General features: G+C 45.9%; 1 protein-coding gene and 1 long non-coding RNA gene across 7 annotated transcripts in view; one reads left to right on the top strand and one right to left on the bottom strand.

The window, feature by feature from the left end:
- LOC139259794 (RNA-binding motif, single-stranded-interacting protein 1-like) overlaps positions 1 to 22,081 on the bottom strand; it is a 769,398-nt gene that overhangs the window by 699,003 nt on the left and 48,314 nt on the right. The gene's annotated exons all lie outside the window — the stretch shown is intronic.
- The window catches only part of LOC139259797 (uncharacterized), a 53,993-nt gene continuing 39,693 nt past the window's right edge, over positions 7,782 to 22,081 (top strand). The window contains exons 1-2 of the long non-coding RNA XR_011592657.1: positions 7,782 to 7,969; positions 18,439 to 18,631. This is a non-coding gene — a long non-coding RNA (uncharacterized lncRNA). The remainder of the gene's footprint in view (positions 7,970 to 18,438; positions 18,632 to 22,081) is intronic.

Below are 22,081 nucleotides of genomic sequence, written 5' to 3'. Positions count from 1 at the left end.
ACCAGAGATTGTCTATTTCTTTTGTTTTAAGTAGGTGACCATCGGGAAGCAGCGATGTTGTTTAAAGGGGTTAGTGAATTGTGCCTGAGGGATCAGGAGGGCACACCACCGTAACTGACTACATCTGGCCCCGAGTAAATCTTAGGAGTGGGAGGTGGGGGGGCGGGGGCAGGTAATGGAACAAAACTATACCAAGGTGGAAGTTTTGAACAATGGACCATATAATATAGTTAATTAAGCTAGTCCCATGGTATATGCAGCCCGGTTACCTAGGAGAATTAAGTGGTTTTATATTAACCAGATTAAGTTTTTTCAGTTCACCATCAGGTACCGAGACAAGAGGAAATGGTTATAAACATGGGGAACTGGATTCGTCCTCTCCAGGGGGATGAGGAAGAAGGGGTGCCTAATGGGATACCCCCACCTAATCAGTACAGTATGATCCAAATGGAAGTCGACAAGATACGGGAGCTGGAAGAATCTCCTCGGGTCCCACAGACATACCTTGCAAATCCCGCCAATCTCACGAAGTTGTAAGAGACATATCGTGAATGGTAGAAGTAGGGACGGCCGAGGGTATAGGATAGGGGTACTTTTCCAGTAGCATGGTAATCATACCACTGTAACTGTCCATTATATCAAGGGGTGCAAGGACGGGAGTGTGGTTGTACAAACAGTCGAGTTCAAAAAAGACTCATTCAAAGGCTCCTTCGCCAATGAATAAACAGATTTGTGGGAAAGCGAATCGTTTGTCATAAACACAACCCAGAGCCAACAAATGGGCTAATGGTAATCCCAACTCAGATGATATTGTACCATGATGTGCATCACAAAGTAGTACCTGTAATATTGAATCTGACCAAAGTGGGATTACCTGGGTGGTGCAAGCCTAAAACAGCGTGGCTGCATGGGAGAATGATCAAGGGATTTTAGCAGAGGGCCAGTACAACCTGCACTGAATTCAGAGAGTGATGGGCTTGATCCTATCTTGACAAGAATGGTGCCGAGACTATTGGGAAGAATCATAACAGAAGACGGTGAGACCTGGTTAATATGTTGTAACTGGTTTAATGCTAAAAAGGGGTAAACCAATTATAGAAGGGGAACAAATCGTCTTCAACGAAACTGCTCGAAGTAATGTATGGATCTTGGTTAGTGGAACAAGCCCAAGGAAACCTGCAGCATATTGCAGAGGGAAAGTTCTCTTTCTGGGTAACTGATCGAGACCTAGGGCAATGTCCACTTATCAACTTACCAAGTCAGAAGGTTGGTACAGGTGTACCAACTGTGGCACAAGTGTCATTTACCGAACAAAATGACATTACCCTGTTAGAGATAGTATTGTATTACCCAATCATGCCTGAGAAAATTTAGTAGGATACAATGAACACCGGAAATGTAACCTGGGTGGGTGGGAAAAACATGTGTAGCCCCAGGCTGAATTGGGTGTGCTCAAGCTCAGGACATGTTCATTTGCCTCTACAACATGGTAGAACATGCAGCCAATGTATTCGGGTTTAATTGGGATGAGATAAAATGGAACTGCACCATGAAGGTAATTGCGGGACAGCATTTCCCCGTATGATCTGTATAAAGAGGGAAGGGTGAATATTGTGTCAGCACCATACACTAGGAATACCAGTACGGTACCAATCTGACTTATCCCATCACGACGGGAATGTTTGTTTTACCCCAGTCCAAACTGTGAGACTTGGGGCATGGGTTTCATTAAGTATTTATTTGCGTAGACAAGTAAATATCACTAAGAAAGGAGTTAAAAATGTAACTGCCAAAGGGAAGATATAATGAATTTGAATAGTTAATTGGGCCAATTGAGGACCAAGTACAATGGGTATTAAGCGAAATGGGAAACAGAGGGTCACAACGGCTAGACGCTGAGGTGATACTTACGGTACATATGATTGAGATAGTCCGACAATGAACCACAAGACGATGTGTGATTTTCATGTTATCTATTGTCTAACAACAACCGACTCACACTATCGGTATGCGGTGGGGGTGGTAACACTTGACATGTTCCAGGATAGACCAAGAAGTTCAAGACTTAGCCCCACGTTTGAGAGCCCTTTTGCTAAAGGGAAACGAACTGACTTCGCAGTTGTCAGAAACAGGGGACGAGTTTGTCAGACAAATGCTGCAAGTCGAGGAAATCCGAGAGCGGCATGCCCAAACTATCAATAACATAAGTATGCGACTAAATGATCTAACCCAAGAAACACATAAAGAACTTATATGTGCAATGTACGGCACATGGTTACTAGGGAACATCCGATACAATGTAAACCCGATGAAATAGGGAAAAATACCCGATTGGATAATTAATGAGCAGTTGTCCAAATGGACTAAAGATGGTATTACCCTCCGTGATGTTCGTAAGACAACACAAGTGTTCTTGTCCCCAAGTAATTGTACTACCAGAGAATTGAAATTAATCGAAATACAAGGCCAATCCCGGGTTCAGTTCCACGACACGGCCCCTTATGAGGTAAAACTCAGTGGCACATTTCAAGGGGTGCATACCGATGGTTGCACTCAATATTTGGATGTGGTAGTGTGCGCACAACCCATGGAAAGAAGGCAATGCACAACGTACGGGTTCACTCAAACAGTTAATTGCACGTTGGAGATTAGTCATGGAGGGACTGAGGTGGCAGCCCGGATGACGGGACATACTGCATATCCACTAAAGAAACTAAGTACGAATATGGTGGTGCCGAATGTGCGATCCGCAACCTAATTTGTGTTTTACGCCTAAAGCTATGGTCAAAATAGGCCATCGGTACCTATTCGCACAAAGATAGGAACATGTCGAGAACATCACTTTAAACAACCAGAGATGGAATGATGAAATAGAACAATATGAGTTACCAAGTTGGCAAGACATTCCCCATCTCGATTGAACATTTGACACAATTGAAAAAGGACACTGAGAAAAGTATACAACATTATCATGAGATTCCATACAGCATTTGAAGGGCATTGAGGAAACCCTGAAGGACACCCAGTGGTGGGAACATATATGGAACTGGGGAATGAATGATAATATCCATCCGTGGATTCATATAGCCTCTCATTTTTCGGTGGTCATACAGTTAGGGCTAGCTGTCGGATGGGGAATTGGGTTATGCATGGCATGCAGAAAGAGGCAACGGAGAAAGAAAGCAAAAGCTTTAATTATGGAATAGCAAAAGTTGTTAGCCGCGTACCCTGAAATACTTTGAGGCATAGGTCACGTCGCGAGTCCCCCAAACCGTGTGGCTGATCACCACAGAATGGAGCAGGGGACACAGGATAAAGTAGAATTAGGTTGATAATCTTGAGCTGGGTAGCCAAGAACCAAAAGGGGGGACTGAAGTGAAGGTTTCGAGCTCTGCTTTAATTAAAGGGTTAAGAATGGGTCTCGGGACTAAAAAGAGCTAAAGAGACTTTTGTAGGGGTCAGCTTTCTAAGTTGTTTGATGGGCAGAAGACATAATGCTAAGAATAACATGTCAGAATGGTTAACTGTTGCAAGCTATGTAACTTGAGGACAATTACAAATAGCCAAACTGTTGAACCACAGGAGGCCCAGAGAGACAGTTAAACAGAGCAAGGGGTCAGAAGTAACACGTTGGAGAAACTCCATCTGGTATAAAACATAGGCGAATGATTGTGTGACATGAAAGGAAATTAGTCAATCAGCAATTGTGCACGTGGGCTTTTGGCCAATTAAACGGCATAGGGGGACCAGGCACGAGGCTGACATGCATCATTAAGTGTTTCAAAGATTGCTTGGAGCTTTGTATCTTCGGAGAAGCCTGGCTACATACATATAGCAGGTGATCTCTCCACCGGTGCAAATAAAGACGACTTCAATCTTCGAACCCAGACCTGGTGTTGCATGTTTATTTTAAATACTCCACTACAATCCACCTGGTCAAATAGCCTCCTCATGCTCAAATATCCAGCCTCACACATGAACAATTGTCACTTGAGCGTGATATCAATAGACCCCCAGTACCCATAGAATCATGTCTGACAAGAAGTGGGAGAACATGAGGCGGGGGTGAAAACTAACAGAATATTAAAACAACTGTGCAAATTTGCATGATGGCTCAGAGACTAAATGCACTATATGTTGTGGTACTAAGCCACACACACCAAGAAGCTGCCATGTTTAATCTCTGATTTCTCTATATTTACTTAGTCAATCTAGTGAGGTTAACATTATGGTACTACATTTGGCCTGAGCGTTGCTAGATAAAGAAGGGGGAATAGGAACATAGGAACTGCAAGATGAAAAGACCAAGGTCCATCTAGTTCGCCTTCGACTATCCTGATAGCGTTAATATTGCTGACTATAGCAATCAATCTCGATCAACTGTTCTACAACAGGCCCAGACGTGGCACGAGGAAAATCCCAGTAGTGCTACACTTACCACACCTCATGTCTCAAATTGTTCACTCATATTATATCCCAAAATGTTATTTTCTAAACAAAATCTATGTAATTTTCATTTGAATTAATGAATGAATACTGACTGCTTCCACCATCTCCCGAGGAAACCTGTTCCATAGATCGATCACTCTGAAATTGTTTCCGCAGATTAGTTTTGAATTTACCCTCCTTCAAGTGCAGGCCAGGTCCTCTGGTTCTGGATAAGGTGAAATTGCTTGTCATGGTTTATATTATCTAGTCCCTTTAGAATCCTAAAAACAGCAATCATATCACCTTTAACTATCAATCTAGAAATCAGCTAGTTTCTCAATCCTAATCACCATTCAATGACCCCTGCTGGATGTATATTACACATGTCAGGTGATGACATTAACAGGTTCAGCATCAAATGCCCCAAATATGTGTAGTTTTAAACTCCCAGCGGTTTACAGAGTTGCCGCATCACTCACTACAGCTCAGTTGTAACATGCATGTGCAGCTACATCATGTGGCTTCTGCATTCAGCCAGATAATCCTAAAGTCAGGATGGAGGGGAAGAGAAGTTTGAATTGATTTTGGCTACTTACCAATCTATGTTTGGATGGAACACCTAGTTGTATGCCAACAATAAGGCTGACCTATCAGAACAGAACATCACCATCAGGAAAGGAACTGGTCTTGACTCTGTATCCTTTCCTGATGTTGCTATTCATACTGTGTGGGTGTCAAGAGAGGCTTTTTACATTAACTATTTAAAACACATTGGATAAAATAAAACCAGAACAATTATGCTTTTTTTCATAGATAACTGCTCAAAAAAAGTGTAAATTTCATTCCAACCAGCGTGACAATGTTTGTAATGTGTTTACACGAGTATGCACTTCATAGGTTAGGTGAGTGGGCAAATGCATGGCAGATGAAGTATAATGTGGATAAATGTGAGGTTATCCACTTTGGTGGTAAAAACAGAGAGACAGACTATTATCTGAATGGTGACAGATTAGGAAAAGGGGAGGTGCAACGAGACCTGGGTGTCATGGTACATCAGTCATTGAAGGTTGGCATGCAGGTACAGCAGGTGGTTAAGAAAGCAAATGGCATGTTAGCCTTCATAGCGAGGGGATTTGAGTACAGGGGCAGGGAGGTGTTGCTACAGTTGTACAGGGCCTTGGTGAGGCCACACCTGGAGTATTGTGTACAGTTTTGGTCTCCTAACCTGAGGAAGGACATTCTTGCTATCGAGGGAGTACAGCGAAGGTTCACCAGACTGATTCCCGGGATGGTGGGACTGACCTATCAAGAAAGACTGGATCAACTGGGCTTGTATTCACTGGAGTTCAGAAAAATGAGAGGGGACCTCATAGAAACGTTTAAAATTCTGACGGGGTTAGACAGGTTAGATGCAGGAAGAATGTTCCCAATTTTGGGGAAGTCCAGAACCAGGGGACACAGTCTAAGGATAAGGGGTAAGCCATTTAGGACCGAGATGAGGAGAAACGTCTTCACCCAGAGAGTGGTGAACCTGTGGAATTCTCTACCACAGAAAGTTGTTGAGGCCAATTCACTAAATATATTCAAAAAGGAGTTAGATGAAGTCCTTACTACTAGGGCGATCAAGGGGTATGGCGAGAAAGCAGGAATGGGGTACTGAAGTTGCATGTTCAGCCATGAACTCATTGAATGGCGGTGCAGGCTAGAAGGGCCGAATGGCCTACTCCTGCACCTATTTTCTATGTTTCTATGTTTCTATGTTTCAGGAGGTACAATTCTACAACAAAGGCACAATTAGATATTCTAAACTCAATGCAAGAAGCACTATGCTACAAATTATATACTCCTCCATCTACTTGTTTTTTAAATCTCTTGTTGTTTCCGTGTGGCTTAATGTCCCCTTCTTTTGCTCTCGTCATTTTGCCTGATTACATTTCTGTGAAGCATCTTGAGACATTTTCCTACGTTAAAGGCACTAGATAAATGTAAAGTGTTGTGTTTTTTTCGAAGTAAATGCTTAGATGATCTTCAAGTCAAGGCTTAGTTAAGTTGTCTTTTTAATGTTTTGAAGGTAGACACATATATATTTCACATAAATCAGCATTTGGACCCTATCTGCTTGTCCACTTTTACATTTAAAAATCAGAACAATTGTGAACAGCGATCGATCTGCATAGCTGCCCTACTCAATTTAATTTGCACTGGCTGCAGCATTATGTGATACCCATTCTTGACAAAACATGCAAAGAAGATCAGGGTGGAGTAGAGAGAAATATTGGCGACTTTACTAAGTGGTGCAAAACATCTCACTGATATTATCAGCTTTGTTCAGAGGAAGTTGTAAGTTTGGATACTTACTAATGGTATTAAATTAACTCTTGTCAATTGTGTGAGTGGCACCAATTACCACAGTAACAGCACCTCTGTCCAAAGTTGGAGGAACAGTCAATGTTACACCAACATTAAGGGATAAGGACTGACATTTACTTGGTTCCATGCCTCTCTCGGCAGCCAAGTAACATTTGAATACTTTTACAGGCATGCACACAAAGGTCTGTTAGTGTCAATATGGTCTTGGCACTGATTGCAGTCAAGTCTGATGAGGACTTTTAGTTAGCTGGTTTATTGTAGGTACTTATTGTAAAATGTTTCAATTTATCATGTTTAATCTGGTGTTCGAACTGGACCTTGCAAAGTTGTATTGAATTCTGTCCAACAACTTCATTTTCATATTTAAATGAACTGCAACCCTTCCAAGATAAATTATTTGGGGTTTTGAAAGGCAGCAATATCGGTGACTCCAAAATTTTTGAAAGGACACACTCCAGACCTCTCTCCCGCAATGTTTTTAATCCATCCTTGCTGCAATGGTGCTTTTCAGTATTTGAGTTTCTGTGCTGCAATTACAAGTGATTGAATGTTGCTTAGGCACTTAAACCTCAAGTTATGACAAGCCTGTTAACTACTTGTTTTTAAAAGTGATAAACAAGTATTCAAGGTTGATTTTGAATTGTCAGCCTGTTGCTCCAGTAAGATTTTCTTTCTACTGCCGCTTGTTATCTGCCCTCGCATATTAAGCTTGGCCAAGTTACTGGAAGTCTACTACTGACCACTGAATTGTATTCCAACACAAATTAATCCCTTCAGGAGTGAATGGAAAAAATAAGTTGTCAACAATGATGTGTACAACAGTGATGACTGATTTCCTTCATTATGTACCTTCTGTGAATTATATTAGTGGTTCTCAAACTGGGGTCAGCGGAGACGTTCCAGGAAGTCCTCGAAACAATGACCAATTATTCGTTGGAAAAGATCTCTGAAAAATTGAAGACTGTGAAAATGAACCAGTGAGAATCGGGAATCGGATTCCTCCCAATCACGGATTTTCAAAAGGGAATCCGCGAGAAGATTTCAAGAGGTCCGCCAAAATAAGTCTTAGATGACAGCAGGCAAAGCAGTGTTGCTCCCTGCCGTTAATCCGGGGATTCCCAGCGGAGACAGTTTGCCTCGTGACAAGCAGCGCAGGCCAATCTGAGTGACGGTAAGAAACAGGATTGTGGCCCGGGTTACAGGGATTGCGCTGTTACTGAGTGAAATCCACTCTATTCAGAACACGGCTCTGACAGCGGAGTGACTTTAAAGTGTAAAAGTAGTGTAGCTCAGCAGAGAGTGGGAGATTGGAGCCGTATGTCCGATTAATGTTCACTCATCAGCTCTATTTTACCATCTGTGATCCTGTTCCAGACTCTACAATCATTTACTTTCAGTTTCACGGGAGGCCGTTTAGTTTATTAAGCTGGGACTGACAGGAACATGGAGGGCAGATTACTGTCAGCATCAGATCCCGAGGAAGATATTAAATCGGATCATAATACAGGGCAAGGTCCGGGATATAAACTCCATGGGAAATGTACTGAACCGGGTCATAATACAGGGTATGGCCCGGGATACAAGTAAAACAAAAATAATAATAAATATATAAGTTTAATTGTACAACAAATGTTTATACAGAAAAATACTTGTGCTGTGTTACGGGGGTCCGTGGAATTTTTATGACACAGGAGGGGGCACATTTTCATTTTATGAGTATTATACAGTCTGACACCTTCTGGCCCCGACCTCCGACTCCTGCTGGGCCAGACCTCAGGCCCAGGAGGAGTCGGAGGTCGGGACCCAGAGCGGAGGTCGGAGATTGGGATCCAGAACGGAGATCAGAGGTTGGGACCCAGAGCAGAGGTCAGAAGCCCAGGAGCGGCGAGGGCGAGGGCGAGGCCAAGGAGTGGCCCAGGAAAGGAACAGCACAGGCCAACAGCGAGTGCCGCGAGGATTACACTGTGAATCTCAAGGAGAGAGTTCCTGTGGAAAGAAGGAAGGAGGACAGTAGGAGTATGCGTGTGTGTATGAACTAGGCCCATACAGCAGAGCCTGGTCTCCAGTCGTCTTGAATCCCCTTGCCACTGGACCCAGACCTTACTCTGTCAAGCCTGTGTGGTCGCCTTAACCCTAAACGGCCACCCACGTTAAAAGAATTCATCCTCAGGCATCTTCCACGCTTTAAGATGAAGTTTGGGACCTGGAACATCAGGACCCTCAAGGACAACCCCAACAGCAACACACTGGAATGCTATCATGCCCGGGAACTCAATCGCTTCGACATAGACATCGCCACCCCAAGCAAGACCCAGCGGGCAGGGGAAGGCCAGCTCAAAGAACAAGGTGGTGGCTACACCACCTTCTGGAAAGGTAAACCAGCAGTAGAATGTCGCCTTCATGGGGTAGTCTTCGGCGTAAAAAAACGAGCGTGTGGGCCATCTCAGAGACTCGCTTTGTGGGATAAACAAACGCCTCATGATTCTTCGGCTCACCCTAGCTCGGAACCAGTGCACCACGGTCTTCAGCGCCTACGCCCCAACATTGGAAGCTACAGACGAGACCAAAGAGGAATTCTACTCCAGCCTCGAACAATCCCTGTCCTGAGTCACAACGGGCAACAAGTCGATCCTCCATGGCGACTTCAATGCCAGAGTTGGAAAGGACACAGACCTCTGGGGAGGTGTGATCGGCAGAGAGGGGGTAGGGAAACTCCAATGACACCACCCTCCTGACAATGCTTAGAACATGGCCTCGTCATAATCAATACCCTGTTCCGTCAGAAAGACAAATATAAAGCCTCATGGCAACACTCTCGCTCCAAACACTGGCATCTGCTGGACTATGTCATCGTCCAAGCGAGGGACTGCAAAGACATGCACACCACCCGTGCCATGACGGGAGCTGACGACTGCTGGACGGACCACCGCCTTATTCGCTCTATCACCACCATCAACATTGCCCGAAAACAGCGACGGCAACAGAAACAATGCCGCAGGAAAATCAATGCCAGAGCACACAATGATCCCGCTTAGTAAGCTCGATTCAGCCAGCGCCTCACTACCAATCTGATGACTCCCAGTGACTCAGAGTCACAGAGTGTCCACAGTGCCTGGTCAGCCCTCAAGGCTTCCCAGTCACTCGACCAGGAAACACCAAGAATGGTTCGATGAGAACGGCAAGGAGATTAGGTGCTAATATGCTGCAAGTGCAAGGCATTTTTGGACGGGAAGCAGCAGCACAACTCGAGGGCAAGAAAGCAGCTCTACAGACGCCAACGTCCAACAGAAAACCCGCGATCTAAAGATTAGATGGTGGGTGGAAAAAGCTCGAAATCCAGCAGCTAGTGGACAACCACGACGTGCGAGGATTCTTCAGCGCAATCAAGATGACCTACAGCCCAAGTACCCAAGGCCCTACCCCACTGCTGGCCAAGAACGGAGGTGCACACCAACGACAGAGAGGCAGTCAGTGCCCGCTGGAAGGAGCATGTCGAGGATCTCCTTAACTGAGACTCTGTCTTCGACGTGAGTGTCCCGACTCCATCCCACACCATGCCACCCGCCACCATCACAGCACAACCCCTGCCCACCACGAGGTTGAAAAGGCCACCCGACAACTGAAGAATAAGTCATCAGGAGCAGATGGAATCCCCGCCGAAGCACTAAAACATGGCGGAGAAGCACTACTGACGCAGATCCATGAACTCATCTCTCTTATCTGGAAGGAGGAGATCTCCGGGACGCTGTAATCGTGACCATCTTCAAGAAAGTTGACAAATCCAACTGCGATAACGACAGAGGAATCTCCCTGCTGTCGACCATTGGGAAAATCATTGCAGGAATTCTCCTGAATCACCACCTTCCTGTGGCTGAAGAACTCCTCCCAGATTCGCAATGCGGATTCTTCCCACTAAGGGACACAATGGACATGATCTTCACCGCGTAGCAGATACCAGAGAAATGCAAGGGACAGGACCAACCCTTGTACATGGCCTTCGTTGACCTCACAAAAGCCTTCGACACTGTCAACCGTGAACGATTATGGAGCGTCCTCCTCCAATTCGGCTGCCCTCAAAAGTTTGTCACCATCCTCTGCCTGCTCACGATGATATGCAAGCCGTGATCCTGACCAACGGTTCCATCACAGACCCATTCCACGATCGGAATGGGGTCAAGTGAGGCTGTGTCATCGTACATAAGAATTAGGAACAGGAGTAGGCTATCTAGCCCCTCGAGCCTGCTCCACCATTCAACAAGATCATGGCTGATCTGGCCATGGACTCGGCTCCACTTACCCGCCCGCTCCCCGTAACCCTTAATTCCCTTATTGGTTAAAAATCTATCTATCTATCTGTGACTTGAATACATTCAATGAGCTAGCCGCAACTGCTTCCTTGGGCAGAGAATTCCACAGATTCACAACCCTCTGGGAGAAGAAATTCCTTCTCAACTCGGTTTTAAATTGGCTCCTCCGTATTTTGAGCCTGTGCTAGTTCTAGTCTCCCCGACCAGTGGAAACAACCTCTCTGCCTCTATCTTGTCTATCCCCTTTCATTATTTTAAATGTTTCTATAAGATCACCCCTCATCCTTCTGAACGCCAACGAGTAAAGACCCAGTCTATTCAATCCATCATTATAAGGTAACCCCCTCATCTCCGGAATCAGCCTAGTGAATCGTCTCTGTACCCCCTCCAAGGCTAGTATATCCTTCCTTAAGTAAGGTGACCAAAACTGCACGCAGTACTCCAGGTGCGGCCTCACAAATACCCTATACAGTTGCAGCAGGACCTCCCTGCTTTTATAGAAACATAGATACTAGGTGCAGGAGCAGGCCATTCAGCCCTTCTAGCCTGCACCGCCATTCAATGAGTTCATGGCTGAACATGAAACTTCAGTACCCCCTTCCTGCTTTCTCACCATAACCCTTGATCCCCCGAGTAGTAAGGACTTCATCTAACTCCCTTTTGAATATATTTAGTGAATTGGCCTCAACTACTTTCTGTGGTCGAGAATTCCACAGGTTCACCACTCTCTGGGTGAAGAAGTTTCTCCTCATCTCGGTCCTAAATGGCTTACCCCTTATCCTCAGACTGTGACCCCTGGTTCTGGACTTCCCCAACATTGGGAACATTCTTCCTGCATCTAACCTGTCTAAACCCGTCAGAATTTTAAACGTTTCCATGAGGTCCCCTCTCATTCCCTCTCCATCCCTCTCGCAATGAAGGCCAACATTCCATTCGACTTCCTGCTGCACCTGCAAACTAACTTTTTGGGATTCATGCACAAGGACCCCCAGGTCCCTCTGCACCGCAGCATGTTGTTGTAATTTCTCCCCATTCAAATAATAATCCCTTTTACTGTTTTTCTTTCCCAAGGTGGATGACTTCACATTTTCCGACATTGTATTCCATCTGCCAAACCTTAGCCCATTCGCTAAACTTATCTAAATCTCTTTGCAGCCTCTCTGTGTCCTCTACACAACCCGCTTTCCCACTAATCTTCGTGTCATATGCAAATTTTGTTACACTACACTCTGTCCCCTCTTCCAGCTCATCTATGTATATTGTAAACAGTTGTGGTCCCAGCACCGATCCCTGTGGCACACCACTAACCACCGATTTCCAACCCAACAAGGACCCATTTATCCCGACTCTCTGCTTTCTGTTAGCCAGCCAATTCTCTATCCATGCTAATACATTTCCTCTGACTCCGCGTACCGTTATCTTCTGCAGTAACCTTTTGTGTGGCACCTTATCGAATGCCTTTTGGAAATCTAAATACACCACATCCATCGGTACACCTCTATCCACCTTGCTCGTGATATCCTCAAAGAATTCCAGTAAATTAGTTAAACATGATTTCCCCTTCATGAATCCATGTTGCGTCTGCTTGATTGCACTATTCCTATCTAGATGTCCCGCTATTTCTTCCTTAATGATAGCTTCAAGCATTTTCCCCACTACAGATGTTAAACTAACCGGCCTATAGTTACCTGCCTTTTGTCTGCCCCCTTTTTTTAAACATGGGCATTACATTAGCTGCTTTCCAATCCGCTGGTACCTCCCCAGAGTCCAGAGAATTTTGGTAGATTATAACGAATGCATCTGCTGTAACATCTGCCACTCTTAATACCTTGGGATGCATTTCATCAGGACCAGGGGACTTGTCTACCTTGAGTCCCATTAGCCTGTCCAGCACTACCCCCCCTAGTGATAGTGATTATCTCAAGGTCCTCCCTTCTCACATTCCCGTGACCAGCAATTTTTGGCATGCTTTTTGTGTCTTCTACTGTGAAGACTGAATCAAAATAATTGTTTAAGGTCTCAGCCATTTCCACATTTCCCATTATTAAATCCCCCTTCTCATCTTCTAAGGGACCAACATTTACTTTAGTCACTCTTTTCCGTTTTATATATCGGTAAAAGCTTTTGCTATCTGTTTTTATGTTTTGCGCAAGTTTACTTTCGGAATCTATCTTTCCTTTCTTTATTGCTTTCTTAGTCATTCTTTGCTGTCGTTTAAAATGTTCACAATCTTCTAGTTTCCCACTAACCTTGGCCACCTTATACGCATTGGTTTTTAATTTGATACTCTCCTTTATTTCCTTGGTTATCCACGGCTGGTTATCCCTTCTCTTACCGTCCTTCTTTTTCACTGGAATATATTTTTGTTGAGCACTATGAAAGGGTTCCTTAAAAGTCCTCCACGGTTCCTCAATTGTGCCACCGTTTAGTCTGTGTTTCCAGTCTACTTTAGCCAACTCTGCCCTCATCCCACTGTAGTCCCCTTTGTTTAAGCATAGTACGCTCATTTGAGACACTACTTCTTCACCCTCAATCTGTATTACAAATTCAACCATACTGTGATCACTCATTCCAAGAGGATCTTTTACGAGGAGATCGTTTATTATTCCTGTCTCATTACACAGAACCAGATCTAGGATAGCTTGCCCCCTTGTAGGTTCTGTAACATACTGTTCGAAGAAACAATCCTGTATGCATTCTATGAATTCCTCCTCCAGGCTACCCCGTGCGATTTGATTTGACCAATCGATATGTAGGTTAAAATCCCCCATGATTACTGCCGTTCCTTTTTCACATGCCTCCATTATTCCCTTCATTATTGCCCGCCCCACCGTGAAGTTATTATTTGGGGGCCTATAAACTACGCCCACCAATCTCTAATCTCCACTCACAATGATTCAACATTTTGTTCATTAGAGCCAATATCGTCTCTCACAACTGCCCTGATATCATCCTTTATTAACAGAGCTACTCCACCTCTTTTCCCTTCTTGTCTATCTTTCCGAATTGTCAGATACCCCTGTATGTTTAATTCCCAGTCTTGGCTACCCTGCAACCACGTTTCTGTAATGGCCACCAAATCATACCCATTTGTAATGATTTGTGCCGTCAACTCATTTACTTTATTTTGAATGCTGCGTGGGTTTCGGTAGTGTTTTAATACTAGTTTTTAAACCATGATATTTAGTTTTGACCCCTCCTGCAGCCCCTTTATATTCATACATATTGTTCCTTCCTATCACCTTGTGGTTTACACTTACCCCAGTGCTACTCTGCTCTGTTGCCTCCTGCCTTTTGCATTCTTTCTTGGGGTCCTGTTCATCTGAGCTCTCACCCATTCTAACTAGCTCAGAGCCCTCTCCTGCGTTCTGAATACTCCTTGCATTGAGGCACCGAGCTTTCATGCTTGCCTTTTTATTTAGAATTTTGCTGTGCAGTGGCCCTTTTTGTTTTTTGCCTTGGGTTTCTCTGCCCCCACTTTTACTCATCTCCTTTCTGTCTTTTGCTTTTGTTTCCATTTTGTTTCCCTCTGTATCCCTGCATTGGTTCCCATCCCCCTGCCATATTAGTTTTAACTCCTCCCCAACAGCACTCCCCCCCTAGGACATTGGTTGCGGTCCTGCAAAGGTGCAGACCGTCCGGTTTGTACTGGTCCCACCTCCCCCAGAACCGGTTCCAATGCCCCAGGAATTTGAATCCCTCCCTGCTGCACCACTGCTCAAGCCACGTATTCATCTGAGCTATCCTGAGATTCCTACTCTGAATCGCTCGTGGCACTGGTAGCAATCCCGAGATTACTACTTTTGAGGTCCTATGTTTGAATTTAGCTCCTAGCTCCTTAAATTCATCTCGTAGGACCTCATCCCTTTTTTTTTCTTTACCTATATCATTGGTACCAATGTGCATCACGACAACTGGCTGTTCACCCTTCCTTTTCAGAATGTCCTGCTCTTCTCGATCTTCCTTGCTGCAATGCTCCAGCTCACCCTCAGCAAGCTTCCCGCTGGAGTGCAGCTAAATTACAGGACAAACGGGAATCTGTTCAACTTCCAAGGTCGTCTCATCCTCCGTCATCGAATTACAGTATGCAGACAACGCTTGCGTCTGCGCACACTTGAAGGCTGAACTCCAAGCCATTGTCAACACCTTCACAGAGGCGTACGAGAGCATGGGCCTTACACTAAACATCCGTAAAACAAAGGTCCTCTACCAACGTGCCTCCGTCACACTGCACTGTCCCCCAGTTATCAAAATCGACGATGAGGCCTTGGACAACATGGACCATTTTCCATACCTCGGGAGCCTGCGGTCAACAAGGGCAGACATCGACGACGAAGTCCAACATCCCCTTCCGTGTGCCAGCACAGCCTTCGGTCGCCTGAGGAAGAGAGTGTTTAAAGACCAGGACCTCAAACCCGGCACCAAGCTCATGGTCTACAGAGCAGTAGTGATACCCGCCCTCCAACATGGCTCCGAGACAAGGACTATGTACAGCAGGCACCTCAAAACACTGGAGAAGTACCACGAACACTGCCTCCGCAAGATCCTTCAAATCCACTGGCAGGATAGGCGCACCAACGTCCATGTTCTCGCTCAGGCCAACATCCCTAGCATCGAAGCACTGATCACGCTCGATCAGCTCCGCTGGACAAGCCACATCGTCCGCATGCCTGACACGAAACTCCCAAAACAAGCGCTTTACTCGCAGTTCCAACACTGCAAGTGAGCCCCAGGTCGGCAGATGAAACGCTTCAAGGACACCTTCAAAGCCTCCTTGAAAAAATCTAACATCCCCACCGGCACCTGGGAATCCCTAACCCAAGACTGCCCAAAATGGAGGAAAAGCATCCAGGAAGGCACTGTGCACCTCGAGGCTCTTCATCAAGAGCAAGCTGAAGCCAAGCATAGACAGCGGAAGGAGCGCACGGCAACCCAGGCCCCCCACCCACCCGTTCCTTCAACCACAGTCTGCCCCATCTGTGACAGACCGTAGGTCCCGCATTGGACTCCTCAGCCACTTCAGAACTCATTTTTAGTGTGGAAGCAAGTCATCCTCGACTCCGAGGGACTGCCTATAATTATTCAGTATTATAATCAAGATGGGGGTCCTTTGCGGGTCCGCAATTACTAATCGATTTGAGAAGGGGTCCTTCAACGAAAAAAGTTTGAGAACTACTGAGCTATATAAAGTGCACTGGCTCCATCTAGTGACAAATATGTACTATTACAATGATAATGCATGCATTTTCTGTTGCCTGATAGATTTTAAGTTCATTTTTCATGCTTTTACATGTTTCCTGCTCTCGCCCTGAATTGGAAAATTTCATTCACTTTGCTTCCAATTTCCACTCTTTCCTTACCTTCACATGTTCTATCTCTGAATCTCCCCGTTCCTTCCTCGACTTCCTCGTCACCATTTCTGGGGATAGGCTGTCGAACAACATTCACTATAATCCCATTGACTCCCACAGCTACCTTGACTACACTTCCTCCCACCCCTCTTCCTGTAAGGACTCTATTCCATTCTCCCAGTTTCTCTGTTCCGTCGCATCTGTTCTGACGATGCCAACTTCCACACCAGTGCTTCTGATAGGTCTTTCATGTTCCTCAACCGAGGATTCCCCTCCACTGTGGTTGACGGGGCCCTTGACCTTCTGTGTTCCATTGACTGCACTTCTGCTCTCATCCCTTCTGCTTCCTCCCAGAACCTGATAAGGTTCCCCTTGTCTTCACCTTCCACCCCACCAGCCTCCACATTCAATGGATCATAAGAACATAAGAAATAGGAGGAGGACTAGGCCATACGGCCCCTCAAGCCTGCTCCACCATTCAATAAGATCATGGTTGAGCTGATCATGGACTCTGCTCCACTTCCCCGCCCGCTCCCCATAACCCCTTTATCGTTTAAGAAACTGTCTATTTCTGTCTTAACTTTATTCAATGTCATCCTTCACCATTTCCACTACCTCCAGCGTGATCCCACCACCAAACACATCATCTCCCTCCCTCCCCTTTCAGCATTCCGAAGGGACCGTTGCCTCCACGGAATCCTGGTCGACTCCTCCATCATCCCCAATACACCTTCCCCTTCCCAAGGCACTTTCCCATACAAGCGCAGGAGATGCAACACCTGCCCTTTTACCTCCTCCCTTCACACAGTCCAGGGCCCCAAACACTCCTTTCAAGTGAAACAGCGATTTACTTGAACATTTTTCAATTTAGTATATTGTATTCACTGCTCACGATGCAGTCTCTTTTACATTGGGGAGACCAAATGCAGATTAAATGACCCCTTTGCAGAACACCTTTGTTCAGACCGCAAGCATGACCCTGAGCTTCCAGTCACCTGTCACTTTAATTCTCTGCTCCACTCCCACTCTGACCTCTGTCTTCGGCCTCCTACACTGTTCTAATGAAGATCAACGAAAGTTCGAGCAACAGCACCTCATCTTTCGTTTAGGCATTTTACAGCCTTCTGGACTCAAGACTGAGTTCAACAATTTCAGATCATAACCTCTGCCTCCATTCTTTTGGATGGCAGCTGTTGATGATTCTACTATTCCCATTTACGCCTCTTTTAAACCCATCTTTTGTTCCTTTACATGCCCCATACCATCTCCTTTTGCCTCGCACCATCATCCCTTTTGTCATTTAATCTCTTCTGCCTTCCACCCTGTCACAGACCTTCCATTTTGTTCTTTCCTCCCCTCTCCCTGCCTCCGAACTTGCTTAAAACCTGCTATATCTCTAACTTTTTTCCATTCTGATGAAAGGTCATCAACCTGAAACGTTTCTCTCGCCACAGATGCTGCCTGACCTGCTGAGTATTTCCAGCATTTTCTGTTTTTATTTCATTTTTCGTTTGTTTCATTCATGGAATGCTGATTTACATGCTGTATTTTTTTACATAACTTTAAAAACTAACCATTTAATCTTTCACTATTCACCCTTTAGTTCTTTTATCCCCCTCTTGTGACTGCACGATGAGCTGCATTTGCAGATTTTAATTTATATCTTACACATTTGGCAACTCCCTAAAAAACTGGTTAATGGAGGGAGGCAATGGTGCTGGTGAATGGAGAGAGTTGAGGCTGCTTTGATCTTAAATGTGGGGGTGAAAATATTTCACGGCTGCAAACAGAAGAGGGGACCAAGCTCCTGGGACTCTGTGATTGACCTGTTGGCCGATCCAGTGGGTCCATGTGATGAAGCTATATTAGAGGAGGTAAAAGAAAGGAAAGGAAAGACTTGCATTTATATAGCGTCTTTCACAACCACCAGATATCTCAAAGCAATTTACAGCCAATAAAGTACTTTTTTTTTAAAACTATAGACCACAGGAGGACCTGAGCGGGAGCGAGAGCTGAGCGGGGATAAAGAGCGCGGCGAGTGCAGTCCCGAGACCACAGACGGACCTGAGCACGAGCTGAGCAACTCAACACAGGCAGAATTTGAAAGCGTGACATCAGAGTAAAAAACCGAAAGTGACGTCGGCACAAGGGAAGGAGCTGATTGATGAATAGCTGGTGAGTGTTGTTTAGGTTTTAAGTTTATTTCCGCTAAGTTAGTTCACAGTCTATTCAATAGAGGCATGGCAGAACAGCTCAGTCCCATGGATTATGCATCCTGTGCCATGTGGTGCCATCCGGTGTCCTGGACAACCACATGTGCAAGAAGTGACCTCAGCTGGAGCAGCATGAGCTCCAGGTTTTGGAGCTTGAGCGGCAGCTGGCATCACTGTGGTGGCATCCAGGAGACTGACAGCTTCATGGATAGCACGTCTCAGGAGGTGGTCACCTTGCAGCTTAAGAGTGTACAGCCAGAGAGGGAATGGGTGACCGCCAGACAGAAGAGGAGAACCAGACAGGTAATGCAGAAGTCCCCTGAGTGCATCTCGCTCTCCAACCAGTATTCTGTTCTGAATACTGGTGAGAGCAATGGTTCCTCTGGAGAGTACAGCCAGAGCCAACTCCACAGCACCACGAGTGGCTCAGCTGTACAGGGGCGGGGCAGAAGGAAGAAGAGTGGATGAGCAATAGTGGTAGTGGATTCGATAGTTCGGGGAGCAGACAGGTGTTTCTGCGGCTGCAGACATGACTCCAGAATGGTAGGTTGGCTCCCTGGTGACAGGGTTAAGGATGTCTCTGAGCGGCTGCAGAACATTCTGAGGGGGGAGGGTGAACAGCCAGAGGTCGTAGTCCATATTGGTACCAATGACATGGGTAGAAAAAGGGATAAAGTCCTGCAGGCAGATTTTAGGGAGCTAAGAAAGAGATTGAAGAGCAGGACCTCAAAGGGAGTACATCCGGTACCACATGCGAGTGAGTATAAAAATAGGATAGAGCAGATGAATGCATGGCTGGAGAGATGGTGTAGGAGGGAGGGCTTCAGATTCCTTGGGGAGGTGGGACCTGTACAGGCCAGACGGGTTGCACCTCAACATGGCCAGAACCAATATCCTCGTGGGGAGGTTTGTTAGTGCTGTTGGGGTTAGTGTTAATTTGGCAGCAGGGGGAAATAAAGTGCTCAAAGGATTGGGAGAGGCAGAGAGCACTAAAGTAAGAAATAGTAAAGTATTAGCTGGGGTCAAACTAAGAGAATACAGGATGGTCTAAAATGGTTTTTACAGTGTTTGTATGTGCACGCATGAAGCATAGTAAACAAAGTAAGTGAGCTGCAGGCACAAATAGCCACATGAGAATATGGTATTGTCTCAATAACTGAGACCTGGCTCAAAAAAGAGCAGGATTGGGTATTAAACATTCCTGGTTATAGGGTGTTCAGGAAAGATACGGAAGGAAAGATAGGAAATGGTGTGGCAATATTGGTTAAGGAGAATGTTACAGTGCTGGAGGAGGAGGATGTCCTGAAGGGGATCAAAGAGAATTGCAAATGTTACACCATTGTTCAAAAAAAGGCGAAAAGATAAACCCAGCAACTGCAGGCCAGACAATTTAACCTCGGTAGTGGGGAAGCTTTTAGAAACAGTAATCAGGGTTAAAATTATCACTTGGATTAATTAAAGAAAGCCAGCACGGATTTGTTAAAGGCAAATCGTGTTTAACCAAGATCTAGTTTTTTGATGAGGTAACAGAGAGAGTTGATGAGGGTAATGCGGTTGACATGGTGTACATGGATTTCCAAAAGCCGTTCGACAAAGTGCCACATAATTGGCTTGACAGCAAAGTTGAATCCCATGAAATAAAAGGGAAATTGGTTAAGTAACAGGAAACCGGGAGTAGTGTTGAACAGTTGTTTTTCGGACTGGAGAAAGTATACAGTGGTGTTCCCCAGGGGTCGGTATTAGGACCACTGCTTTTCTTGATATATATTAATGATTTGGACATGGGTGTACAGGGCACAATTTCAAAATTTGCAAATGACACAAAACTTGGAAGTATAGTGAACAGTGAGGAGGAGAGTGATAGACTTCAAGAGGACATAGATGGAATGGGCGGACATGTGGCAGATGAAATTTAACGCAGAAAAGTGTGAAGTGGTACATTTTGGTGGAAAGAATGAGGAGAGGATATATAAACCAAATGGTACAATCCGAAAGGGGGTGCACGAACAGAGAGAGTTCAAATCGTTGAAGGCAGCAGGGCAGGTTGAGAAAACAGTTAAAAAGGCTTACGGGTTCCTGGGTTTCATAAATAGAGATATAGGGCTCAAGTTTCGAGCCGCGCCTAGAACGGCGCAGTCCCGACCTGGACGCCTGTTTTTCGCGCCACAAAGTGCGCCTAAAAAAACCCTCCGTATTCTCCACCTCCCTGCAGGTCCTCTGGCCCTCGGCGCGGCGCAGCAGGAACTGTGGGGGGTGGAGCCAGGTCCCTGCGCTGAAAACAGTGCCGGGACCTCTGCACATGCGCGCTACAGTGGGCACGCAAGTGCAGTAGCTCCAGGCGCCCAAAACTCTGTGGGAGGGGCCCGAAGCACGCAGCCCCTAGCCCTGGCCGAATGGCCTCACTGGGGCTGCGCGAATAAGGCTCCTCCCACGGCCAGCTCCTGCTTCCTACCGACTCCCGCTCCTGCTTCCCCCCCCCGGCCCCTGACCCGTCTGCCGCTCCCCCCCCCCGCGGACCGGACCCGACCCGCCTGTCGCTGCCGCTCCTGCTCCCCCCGGACCCGACCCGCCTGTCGCTGCCGCTCCTGCTTCCCCCCCCCCCGACCGGACCCGTCTGCGTCTGCCGCTGCCACTCCCACCCGACTCTACTCCCGCCCCCGCCCCTGGACTGGATCCGACCTGACCTCCCCCTCCCCTCCCCGACCTGACCTCCCTCCCCCTCCCTCTCTCCCCCGCGCCGACCCGAACCAAACCGAACCTCTCTCCCCGACCCGACCCAACGCCACCTACCTCTGGTGTTGGGGACGGGCCCTGCCCGAAATCTCGGGCCCAGCCCGTTCAGCCTTCGGTCCCGACGGCAAACCGCTTCCTAAAAGCCTGCCTGAAGAACTTTCACACAGGTAGGAACATGGTTTATTTAATCTTTTCTTTGCTTATAAATTTTTATTCAGGTTGGATTTATTTGTATAATATTTGTATAAGTATAAGTAAGGATTTATTGTAGAATTTAATGACTTCCCTTCCCCCCCTCGTTCCCTATGCCTAATTTGTAACCTGCGCCTGATTTTTTAATGTGTAGAACAGGTTTTTTCAGTTCTACAAAAATCTTCACTTGCTCCATTCTAAGTTAGTTTGGAGTATGTTTTCACTGTTGAAACTTTGAAATCAGGCGTCAGTGGCCGGACACGCCCCCTTTTGAAGAAAAAAATTCTGTTCCAAAGTGGAACTGTTCTAACTGACTAGAACTGCAGAAAGAAAAATGTGGAGAATTGCGATTTCTAAGATAGTCCGTTCTCCACCAGTTGCTCCTAAAAAATCAGGCGCAAATCATGTGGAAACTTGGGCTTATAGAGTACAAAAGTGTCAAATTTATGATGAACCTGAATAAAATACTGGTTCGGCCCCAACTGGA

The sequence above is a fragment of the Pristiophorus japonicus genome, chromosome 3 (genome assembly GCF_044704955.1).
Source record: "Pristiophorus japonicus isolate sPriJap1 chromosome 3, sPriJap1.hap1, whole genome shotgun sequence".
In the NCBI taxonomy this organism is placed as follows: Eukaryota; Metazoa; Chordata; class Chondrichthyes; family Pristiophoridae; genus Pristiophorus; species Pristiophorus japonicus.
The sequence above is the reverse complement of the archived record's forward strand: the minus strand, read 5'-3'. Positions and strand labels throughout refer to the sequence as shown.